Source organism: Tamandua tetradactyla, chromosome 5 (assembly GCF_023851605.1).
Source record: "Tamandua tetradactyla isolate mTamTet1 chromosome 5, mTamTet1.pri, whole genome shotgun sequence".
Lineage (NCBI taxonomy): Eukaryota > Metazoa > Chordata > Mammalia > Pilosa > Myrmecophagidae > Tamandua > Tamandua tetradactyla.
Window position 1 is genome coordinate 93,023,258 of NC_135331.1, and position 12,110 is coordinate 93,035,367.

The window sequence follows — 12,110 nt, forward strand, 5'->3', positions numbered from 1 at the left end:
TAAATTCTGAGATACTGAGCTGGTTATATATAACCTGGTCGTTCCCTGAAACTTCTGGTATTTATGTGACACCTGAGACTCAGAGTTAGAGCACTGAAGTTAAGAAAGTCAGCTTTATTCTATTCAACAACTGTTTAAAAAGCTGAAAAAGTGATCAGATTTCATCTAGAGATATGAATGAAACTAATCTGGATAGGACTAAGGTTGATCAGAATACTGGGTAAAGGATGATATGGCCCATATTTTCAAACTTCAACCTATGTGTGAGACCAAAGGGGAAAATGTTTATTTGAGGCAAAATTCATTTTGGGTAGTATATTACCTAATTTAACTTGTATGGTCAGATTATTTGAACACCATAATTTACATGGAATCTTGAATAAGGCGTGAGATCTTATTGGTTTGTCCAGGTTAGTGTGGTGTTCCGATTTATCCCAGAGTAATTTGGGGAGAGAATAAAAAAAAATATTTGTAAAGTCTCCTTGAGGAACTGGAAGAAAGGAAGAGATGTTTAACTTCCCATCTGAAGAATTCTTGATATTCTTGCAAGCAGTGGGGACAACCAATTCGATAGGCTGAGCCCTCAATCTTAGGGTTTGCCCCTATGGAACTTATTTCTACAAAAGAGAAGCTAAGACTACTGATAATTATGCCTGAGTCACCCCCAGAGAACCTCTTTTGTTCCTCATTTGTGGCCTCTCTCTCTAAGCCACCTTGGCAGGTGAACTTCCTGCCCTCCCTCCTGCATGAGACATGACTCAGGGGTGTAAATCTCCCTGACAACGTGGCACCTGACTCCTGAGGTTGAAGCTGGGCCCAGTATTGTGGGACTGAGAGAGGCTTCGTGACCAAAAGGGGGAAGAGAGAAATGAGACAAAATAAAGTCTCAGTGACTAAGAGATTTCAAACAGAGTCGAGAAGTTATCCTGGAGGTTATTCCTATGCATTACATAGTTATCCGTTTTTAGTTTATGGTGTGTTGGAGTGGCTGGAGGGAAGTACGTGAAACTGTTGAGCTCTGTTCCAGTAGCCTTGATTCTTGAAGATGACTGTAGAACGATAACTTTTACAACGTGGCTGTGTGATTGTGAAAACCTTGTGTCTGATGCTCCTTTTATCCAGGGTATGGACAGATGAGTAAAAAAGTATATATGGATAAAAAATAAATAAATAATAGGGGAGATATGAGGTAAAATAAATTGGGTAGATTGAAATACTTGTGGTCAATGAGAGGGATGGATAAGGGGTATGGGATGTATGAGTGTTTTCTTTTTTCTTTTTATTTCTCCTTCTGGAGTGATGCAAATGTTCTAAAAATGATCATGGTGATGAATACACAACTCTGAGATAATATTATATGTCGTTGATTGTATAATATGGTTGGACTGTAAGTGTGTGGATATTTCTCAATAAAAATAGGGTGGCCTACAGTGGCTCAGTGGGATAGTTCTCGCCTGCCATGCCAGAGACCTGGGTTCAATTCTTGGAGCCTGCCCATGTTAAAAATATATATATTTTAAATAACATAGTTAACCTCTATATTGAAGCTTCTGGTTTACAGCGGTTCTTCTCAAACTTCAATGTACATATGAATCACCTGGGAATTTTGTTAAACTGCAGATTGGAATTCAGTAGGTCTGGATTAGGGCTGAGACGCTGACACTGCTGGTTCATGGACCACACTTAGAGTAATGAGGGTTTACGGCAATTTACAAACATGAACTTTTCTAATAATAGATTCCTAGCAGGCTTCTAGTCATGAATGTGGGCGATCATTTGTGTATCCTACTTGTTACATGGTCAGAATAGCCTGTTGCCTGTAATGTTCCATGGGTGCTATAATTGAATGGGGCAAATTTAGAACTTTTGGATCAAATAAAATTAACCCAAGTTCTTTACTACCGAGTAGTATTGTGTATGCTGCTTTCTTTCTCATATTAGGAACATAAAATTCAACTAGAAACTGCGTAAGTAGGAATTTTTCTTTCTCTAGCAATGTGAGAAGTCGGGCATCAGGGAAGCTCCTACACTGGTTAATCCGGTGCTTCAATGACATCAGCAAGGGCCCAGGTCCTTTCCATCACGTGGGCTTTGCCCTCAAGTTAACTATCCTCACAATCAGACGATGACTGTGACAACTAAGCATCCCATCCTTATGATGGCCAAAGGCAAAAATGAGCTGCTTCTTGTTTGTCTTTTTTTCCCCTAGATATTGTATTTTTCAGTTCTAGGATTTCCACTGAATTAGTTTTACAGTTTCTATTTTTTCTGCTGAGATTTCCTATCTTTTGTATCATTGTGAGTACGTTTTCCTTTATGCTCTTGAACATAGTTATAATAGCTGGTTTAAAAATCCTTGTATGCTAATTCCAACATGTGGGTCACCCGGAAGGTGGGTGCCATTGAATTGCCTTTATTTTTAATTTAGATCACATTTTCCTATTTCTTCTAATGTCAAGTGCCTTGGATTGCCCCCCCAAACATCAGCAGTGATATGATGAAGAAACTCTGAATTGCTTCTCTTCTTCCAAAGACTATTGCTTTTTATGTTTATTTGTTTTAGCAAGCAGTGAACTTGCTTAGCAGCACCCTCAAGTTGTAAATAAGTACTGCCTCTCCTCTGGTAGGTGGCAGCTATAATATCAGTTTTGATCTTTTGGCTTTAGCCGTGCTGCTTGGAATCTGCCCTTCACACACACAAGATTCAGAAATTTGAACAGAGTTTAGACACAGAATTTAGGAATCCCCCTTGTGGCTCTTTGTTTTCTCCAGGATTTCCCTCTTCACTTTCTAGCTGAGTCGTCACCAGCAATCTGTCCTCTGGTTTTTCATGCCACTGCAAGTGTGGCTTTCAATCCCAGATGTAGCTACCACATGTGACCCTGACGGAGGTGATTTTCAGGCAAAAAGCTGCAAAATAAAACACGAGAAACTTATCCAGTGTCATTGCCTTCTTGCCAGTCTTGATCTCCCCCACTATGTGTGTGCTGCTGGCACGACCCAGTGCCTTCAGATAGCTGCTTTACGCATTCTGTCTGTAAGAGGATGTGGCCCACTAGGAACTATTCAACCATTACTGAAGCAGAATGCGGGTTTGTCTCTTTTTCAAAGAACAAGGAAAGCTTTCTCAGAAGTTCTCCAGCAGATTTCTTCTCTGTTTCATTGGCCAGAGTTGGGTTCACATGTTCTTTCTCACACCCCCTTGTACTGGGAACTGCTTGCCCTAAAGGTCATGGTTTCCCTGAAGAGAATAAACAGAATTGGGGTTTGATTAGCAAGGAAGAAAGTGGGGAATGACTGTTAGGCGGGAAATTAATAGGATTTTCCACACAGGACTTTCCAGGGCCTTTAATAGGAAGGTTTGTATTGTGGGTCTTCAAGTGCTTTTCCCAATCTCACCTGCAATATTTCTTAAACGTATTCGTTGCATTAGTAAATCCTTTGTCCATAATGCATGTGTCGGTACCAAGTTCTGCACTTGGAACATTCATCTGAACTTCTGGAAGCAGCAAGTTTCCAAGGCCACCCTATGGTCACCACATGTTCCCTGTCTGCAGGGACTGTGCCCACTGTGGCAGTTTGACCATAGGTTTTGGTATTTATTAATGATTCCAACTCAGCAATGGTTGGGCCAAAATTCAAAGTCAGAACTGATTGCTGGAAGAGATACCCCAGGTGACCTGGAGAGTATTGAGTATCAGCTCAGTTTCTAACCACCAGTCCTTGGAATATGTATATCTCAGGAAGAAACCAAGGACAAAGCATCTCTCTCTGTAGCCACAGCTAAACCTGAGGGCCCACGGCTTAGCTCTGTCAATTATTTAAGGTCAGGAAGTGGTGACTTGCCCTGGGTTATTGCTATGAGGTTACCTACTCCTGGTGCTGGGAAGCTTCTCCCTCCCAAGCCATCAGTTGTCCCCTGAAAATAACCAAAATCATGTTTTTAAAAAACTTTAATTGTTGAAAAGATAATGTAAAAACACCAGTAAGGAACATTTGGAGAAAAGAAAGCTACCTACAACGGTTTTTATTTTAAAATCCATGTCCACATGCCGGCATACAAATATACTACATTTCCTTGATTCTAAAATGCAATCAATTTTAAGACTCAGTGACGATTTAGAAAAAACTTTTTAGGGAAAAACAACAACAACAACAACAACAACCTATTAAGCATGCTCATTGATTGTGATACACAGCTTGATTTCAGAAACCTTAAAATGTGGAAGGGTGGGAAATAAGTCTTAGAATTAAACCGTATAGTAGAAAAAGAATATTTATCTATTTTACTTTATTGTGTACCTGAAGACAAATTTTAAGCTATTTCATTTTCAAATCAGAAATACGTTCACCAGTGGGACAACCAATTCAATTGGCTGAACCCTCAATATTGGGGCTTTCCTCTATGAAGCTTATTCCTGCAAAGGAGAAGCTAAGCCTACTGATAATTATGCCTAAGAGTTACCTCTGGGGAGCCTCTTTTGTTGCTCAGATGTGGCCTCTCTCTCTAAGCCAACTTGGCAGGTGAACTCACTACCCTTCCCCCTATGTGGGAAATGACTCCCAGGAGTATAAATCTCCCAGGAAAAATGGGACCTGACTCCCAGGGATGAGCTGGGACCTGGCATCATGGGAATGAGAAAGTCTTCTTGACCAAAAAGGGGAAGAGAGAAATGAGACAGAATAAGGTGTCAGTGGCTGAGAGATTTCAAACAGGGTTGGGAGGTTATTCTTATAAATTATATAGCTATCCTTTTTTAGTTTATGGTGTATTGGAGTGGCTGGAGGGACTGTTGAACTGTAATCCAGTAGCCTTGATTCTTGAAGATGACAGTGTAACTATATAGCTTTTACAATATGACTGTGTGATTGCAAAAACCTTGTATCAGATGTTCACTTTAATCAAGGTATGGACAGATGAGTAAAAAAAAAAAAAAAGATAAAAAATAAATAGACTATAGGGGAGATAAAGTGTAAAAAATGAGTAGACTGAAATACTGTGGTCAGTGAGAGGGAGGGGTAAGGGATATGGGATGTATGGGTTCTTTTTTTGCACGGGCAGGCACCGGGAATCAAACCCTGGTCGCTGGCATGGAAGGTGAGAACTCTTTTTTTTCTTTTTCTAGAGGGATGCAAATGTTCTAAAATGATCATGGTGAAGAAAATACAACCATGTGATGATATTGGAACCATTGAATGTGCACCATTTATGGACTGTGTATGTGTGACGATTTCTCAAGAAAAATATTTAAAGAAATAAAAAAGAAAGAAATATACTCACATGCTTTGACATTCAGAAGGCATGAAAGTGTCTCCCTAACATCCATTTCTCAGTTCCCTCCTGTTCTAGCTTGCTAGCTGCTGGAATGCAATATACCAAGAACAGAATGGCTTTTTAAAAGGAGAAATTAATGAATTGCTAGTTTACAGTTCTAACGCCCAAAAAATGTCCCAATTAAAGCAAGTCTGTAGAAATGTCCAATCTAAGGCACCCAGGGAAAGATACCTTGGTTCAAGAAGGCTGATGAAGTTCAGGGTTTCTCTCTCAAGTGAGAAGGCACATGGCAAACACGGCGTCATCTACCAGCTTTCTCTCCTGGCTTCCTGTTTCATGAAGCTCCCGGGGAGGTGTTTTCCTTCATCATCTCCAAAGGTCACTGGCTGGTAGACTCTCTGCTATGTCATTCTCTGCTCTCTCAGAATCTCCAGCTTTCTCAAAAATGTTTCCTCTTTTATAGGATTCCAGTAAACTAATCAAGACCCACCCAAATGGGTGGAGACATGTTCCCACCTAATCCAGTTTAACAACCACTCTTGATTGAGTCACATCTCCAGGGAGATGATCTGATTACAGTTTCAAACATACAATACCGAATAGGGATTACAAGAAACGTCTGCCTTTACAAAATGGAATTAGGATCAAAACATGGCTTTTCTAGGGTACATACAATCATTTTAAACCAGCACATCTCCTTAGAGACCGCAAGTGTTTTCCAACTCTCTCTTGTCTATCCTTCAGAGATATTTTATGCTTATAGCCCCAGGTAAGTCATATTCTCTGCCCCCTCCCCTTTTAAAAACACAAATGGTAGCATATTGTACATCCTTTTCTGAATCTGGTCTTTTCACTTAACAAAATATCATGAAGATGAATCCATATCATGTCCAGACCATTTTTATTTCTTTTTTTGTTTTCTTTTAAGATGACATCATAAGCATTTCTCTATCTTCCTACATAATCATTATAATTATCCTTTTTAACAACTGTTCTGATGGTGGGGTGGCTGGACCACAATTTAATAACAACTCCCTGTTGTCGAACATTTAGTGTGTTCCCAGTGTTCGGATCTTAAAGAAAACACTGAAATGACCATTTTCTCATTCCATAGATATTTATTTGACAGCCGTGAATTGAGCGTCTCCTGTGTACCAAGTGTCTTCCGCTAAGGGCCCCCCCACCTAGCAGTAAGAGCAGCCTTGGAAGTAAGCTAAGAGCATGAAGTGTTCCTGTTTCCCCCGGGAGCCTCTGAGGAGAGTGGGAGCTCCATCCGGGGACAAGAGACCCTGGCGGATCTGCCTGCATGCAGTGGCCTGGGTAAATTAATGTTTTGGGTTACGTTGAGTCATGAGGCTTGTGAGCTAAATTAATGTGCGTCCACCTCAAAGTCAGATCCCACCTCCATGTGTGGCCAGAGATGGTCAGGGCCAGATCCCAGCCGCACAGCACTAACAAAGGTGGGAAATAGATAAGAAGCACCAGTATGTGACAAGTCCCTGTGAGGGAAATACTATCATTTCCCCAGTTTATAGATGAAAAAGCTAAGAGGTGTTAAAAGACTTGCCAGTCACCAAGGGATTGAGAAAACCTTCTCGACAAAAGGGGGAAGAGAGAAATGAGACAAAAAAACATGTCAGTGGTTGAGAGATTTCAGAGTTAAGGGGTTATCCTAAAGGTTTTTGTTTGTTTGTTTTTCTGCATGGGCAGGCACCGGGAATCAAACCTGGGTCTCCAGCATGGCAGGCAAGAACTCTTCCTGCTGAGCCACTGTGGCCTGCCCTCCTTGAGGTTATTTTTATGCATTATATAGACATCCCCTTTTTAGTTTAAGGTGTATTAGAGTGACTAGAGGGAGGTGCCTGAAACTGTAGAGCTGTGTTCCAGTAGCCATGTTTCTTGAAGACGATTGTATAATGATAGAGCTTTTACAGTGTGACTGTGTGATTGTGAAAATCTTGTGTCTGATGCTCCTTTCATCCCAGGGTATGGACAGATAAGTAAAAATATATATGAATAAAAAAATAAATGAATAACGGAGGGGGGATAAGCGGCAAATAAATTGGGTAGATGGAAATACTAGTGGTCAATGAGAGGGAGGGCTAAGGGATATGGTATGTATGAGTTTCTTCTTTTTTCTTTTTATTTCTTCTTCTGGAGTGATTCAGACGTTCTAAAAATAATCATGGTGATGAATACAAAGCTATGTGATGATATTGTGAGCCACCGATTGGACACCGTGCATGGAATGTATGTGTGTGAAGATTTCTCAATTAAAAAAATATATGCATATATATATTTATATACATATATATGTATACAACTTGCCAGAGGTGCAAGTGGCAGATCTGGGATTTGAACGCAGGAAGTCCTGTTCCCTGACCTGCTACACTGTACTGCCCTGCGAGAGGCCCCCTGGACGTGCCCTGTGGCACCTTTGGTCTTTGCTCTGTGGACACCTACCCAGTCCTTTCCCTTCTTACGTGTAAGAGGGCAAGCTGGTTCTCTGAGTGCCACTAGCGCTCACTTACTAGATGAGCATTTTCCTAACAATGCTGGTTTTTCCTCTCCAGAGAATTACCTGTGAGTACCTTTCAAGTTGGGACCCTTCGCTTCTGCTGGGGTGGGGCTGCAGAGGTTCTCCTCGAGCCCACAGGAGACTCGTGGGCCTGGGGCAGCCCCAGGTCTCAGGACTCACAATCAGCTGGCCAGGGGCTCCAGGACCCCCATGATTCCTCCAGACTTAGAGCAGCCCCATCCTTTGCCCACCCCCCATAGACAGCACCCACCTCCCTGGTGCCCCCACCCCCACCTCCAGCACCCAGACCACACAGGCCCAAATCTCATCAACCTGCACGATGCTGGGGGCACTGCCCTTTCCGCCTTCAGACCCAGCTACGGAACACGTGTAATGAAACTGTATCTGTGATGCCCCGTCTCCCACCTCATTTCTAATAATTCAATTTCTTCTCTGCTATTGGAACGAAGGTCCTCACTGCCTTGGACTATTTCAAATGCCAAAGCAAATAGCAGCTTACAGCAAATGTGACTGTCCACCACAATTCTTCTTTTTTTATTGTAATGGAAGTAGCAATGAAAATAACACAAAAGATTGACAATGAAAAATGAGTCTCTCCCCACACCTCCAACCTCAAATCCTGGTCCTATCTAAAAGTAACCACCCTCAGCAGATTTATTTCTGAAGTAGTCTGTGCATATAGTATAATCGTAGAAAAGCATAAATGAGGATGGTAGTTTACAGTGCTTTCTGTTTGGATGCATGTTTGATATTTTTATTCCACTTATCAATCTATCTTGGAGAACTTTCGTGTGAGCACACCAAGATCGACCTTATTCTTTTCAATGGCTGCAGAGAATTACTTTACATGGCTAAACCATAAAAGCATTTAAACAGCTTTTCCTTGATGGATATTTATGTTGCTTCTAGAGTTTTGCTGTTACAATTGGTTTATTTAACCACCTTGCGCATATATTTTTGGGGACCCCTGTGAGTGTTTCTGCAAGATAAATTCCTACAAGTATTAAAAAAAAAGTAGGTGGTGTCGAATTGCCCATCAAACTGCAGCTTTTCACCTGAGGCTGAACAAATAGGTTAGGCTTGACAGTTAAATCACTTAAAATAGCCAGGATTCTATTTTATGTGCAAGAACATTTTTATTACCTTCAGACACAAAAACAGAAACCCTAAGGGAAAGGAATGATACATTATACTACATTAAAATGTAAAGCTTCTGTGCCTCAGAAGACATCATGAAGAGGTTAAAAGACAAGCGCACACTGGGAGAGGTTATTTGCAATGCATTCAACTGAGCTAATATCAGTACCGACATCTACACATTATTAACAAAACGACGAGCCACCCCTCCCCCCAAATGGGCAAAGGAAGAAACTGGAATGACCGGTGAACATAAATAAAAATATTCATCCTCACAAATCATAAGGAAAATACAAATAAAACAACAACAAAGTCAGCATTTCACACAGCCCAGACTGGCAAAAAATGCTAAACGTGGTAATACCAAGAGAAATGCAGCAATTACATCTCTTATAAACTACCAGGGGAGTGTGAATTGCAACAACCACTCTGGAGGGTTATTTGGCATACTCTAGTCAAACTGAAGACATTCCCATTGTGACCTGAGAAATGCGGGTGCAGTGTGAAGGGAGAGGTATAGAAAGAATGATAGAAACACTGGAAACAACCAAACGTCCAGCAGCAGGAGAATGACACCTACGTCGTTGTCCTGTGACCACATAATGGAGTACCAAAAAGGAGTCAAACAGAAAAGATTAGAACCATATATCACGGCATTGAGTTAAAAAAAAAAAAAAAGCAGAATAAATGCAATATGGTTATGTGAACATTTTAAATATTTATAAAATGATACTATAGATTGCTTATGAAACATATTCATGTAATAGAAACATATTCATGAATAAGAATGTGGAAGAGAAAGATTCTTACCAATCTGGGGCATGGTTTTCCCAGAGATTAGGGAAGTGTTCAAGGGGAGCCTTCTGTGATGTTTCATTTCATTAAAACCAAAGAAATATTTGACTGAGATGTGGTGAAATGTTAAGATTTGTTAAATCTAACTGGTGAGTACATGGATATTTTTGGTAATTTTCTATATGTTTGAGTTATTTTGTAATGAATAAAAAGATTCTGGTTAAGCCACATGAATTATCTCAAGGTCACACAAAAGGACATGATGGGATGTCAGCAAGCTCTGCCCAACTCCGCTGTTTCAGACTTTCTCCTTGAGTCGTTTTTTGTGTTTTTTTTAAATTTCTGACTTTTTCAAAAAGGTTTAAACACTTGCTCTGTATAGACAATATCCTTTTATGTTGACCAAATTTTCAAAAGTTAAGTCACTCACTTCAAAGGGCAAGTGTTATCTTAGAAGACTGCTCAATTAATTAGCAGAAACCTATCTACTTTTTTTTTTTTACGACGTTTAGGAAAGAGGAAAAATCCCACTTATTGACTTCTAACAAAAGCAATAATTGGTAAATAATTTCTAAAAGCTCTCGTATATTTTTTTCTTGAAAGTTTCAGATAAAGCTTTTTCAGAATTTTCATGAATCAGAATTATTTTACCTACAAGAAGGATATCCCATAAAACATTCCTTCTGTTTTTATGAAAAGGGCATATTTGATCTCTTCTCAAGATAAAGACTATATTTAACAAAAAATGCTTAATGGCCCTTGTATTAGTCATGAGGTTTTCAGCAGCAAATATCAAATAAACAGTGACAAACAATAATGACATTTAATTATGTGACCTAACAGGAAAGGCACAGACAAATGGCTTGGCGGTTTTTAGTCACCCAACAACCTCATCAAGGATGCGGCTCTTTCTATTTTTGTCCTCTATCATCCTCCAAATTAACCCATAATAATTTCCAGCTTCTGATAGTCACATCCCTCCCACATTTTACCAGGGTTGGTCTATGAGACTAATAGAACATGGCAGAAGCACTAGTATCACTTCCAATATTAGGTCATGAAAAGACTGCAGCTTCTGTCTTGGAAGCTCTCTTGCTCTCTTGTTCTCTCTCCCTCAAATCTCTCACTCTGGGGAAAGGCAGCTGCATGTGTGAACAACCCATGGAGAGGACCATGTGGTGAGAAACTGAACCTGCTGCCAATGGCCAGCTAAGAACAGCCAGCCAACAATCATAACAGCGAGCACGGAAGTGCTTTCTTTAGCCCCAAATGAGTCTTGAGGTGATGGCAAGGCTGACTAACAATGTCAATGCAATGTCATGAGAGACTCTGAGCCAGAGTCATTCCTGGATTCCTGATCCTCAGAAACTGTATAAAATAATAAACGTTTTGCTGTTTTAAGGTGTTAAGTTTTGTGTAATTTGTTACACAGCAATGGATAACTGATGCTTAGAATGCCTGCCAGATTTCCCCTGATGGATGCACGACAGCTGCTATTGCTCCAAACCCCATGTTCTCACAGGACAGCATCTCAGGCAGAAGAAAGGGGAATGGGACCCCTGGGGTTCTCCTTATAAACTTTCTCCTTTTGTCAAAGAGAAAAATCTTAGAAACCACCCAGCAGATTTTTCTCTCACTTCTCATTGGCTAGAATGCGTTTTATGATCATTCCTAGCTGCAAGGGGTGCTGAAAAATCACATATCAGACCTTCTCTGCTGCTTTACAGGGAGGTGGGCCAAGAACAGGTGTCTAGGGAACTGCTGCTGGGTTTCAAACCACAGTATCTAACCCAGCCCTTCCTATGGTCTCCATCTGTCTGATTGTTTTCTCTAGGCATCGTTTACTTTCTTTCCTTCATGCTGGGAACACTGGGATGATCCAGAAGGAGAATACTTGGCCCAGGCTGTCTTCCATCTCCGTCTGTTTACCCTCCTCTGCTGTCTTGATGGCAGAAGTCTCTGTTCCCATTCCTGGAGTTGCCTCTGCCACCCCCAGCCCCACCCTCCTCCCCCATAGACCGCTCCAATGTTTTGTTTCATATCAGATGCATCTTAAGATGAAATGAGTCCTCGTTCTCCACCCAGTTTCCCCAGTTTTGCCCAAGTCTGCCAAAGGCAGCCCCACCCCTCCCAGCCTCCAGGCTCTATACACAGCATCCGCTGTGAGTCACTCTTACCACCCAACCAGTCCCGAGTCCTGACATCTTCTGCTGCAATGACTCTCAGCTTCATTAGCCTGACTTCCTTCTGCCACCTGGCCTGACCACCACTGTCCCTCCGTGGATGTGGCACCAACCTCCTCCCTCATCTTCCAATCCCAGTCTCATCCCCCTTCCAAGAGCATCCTGCCTGAGAACTCATAAG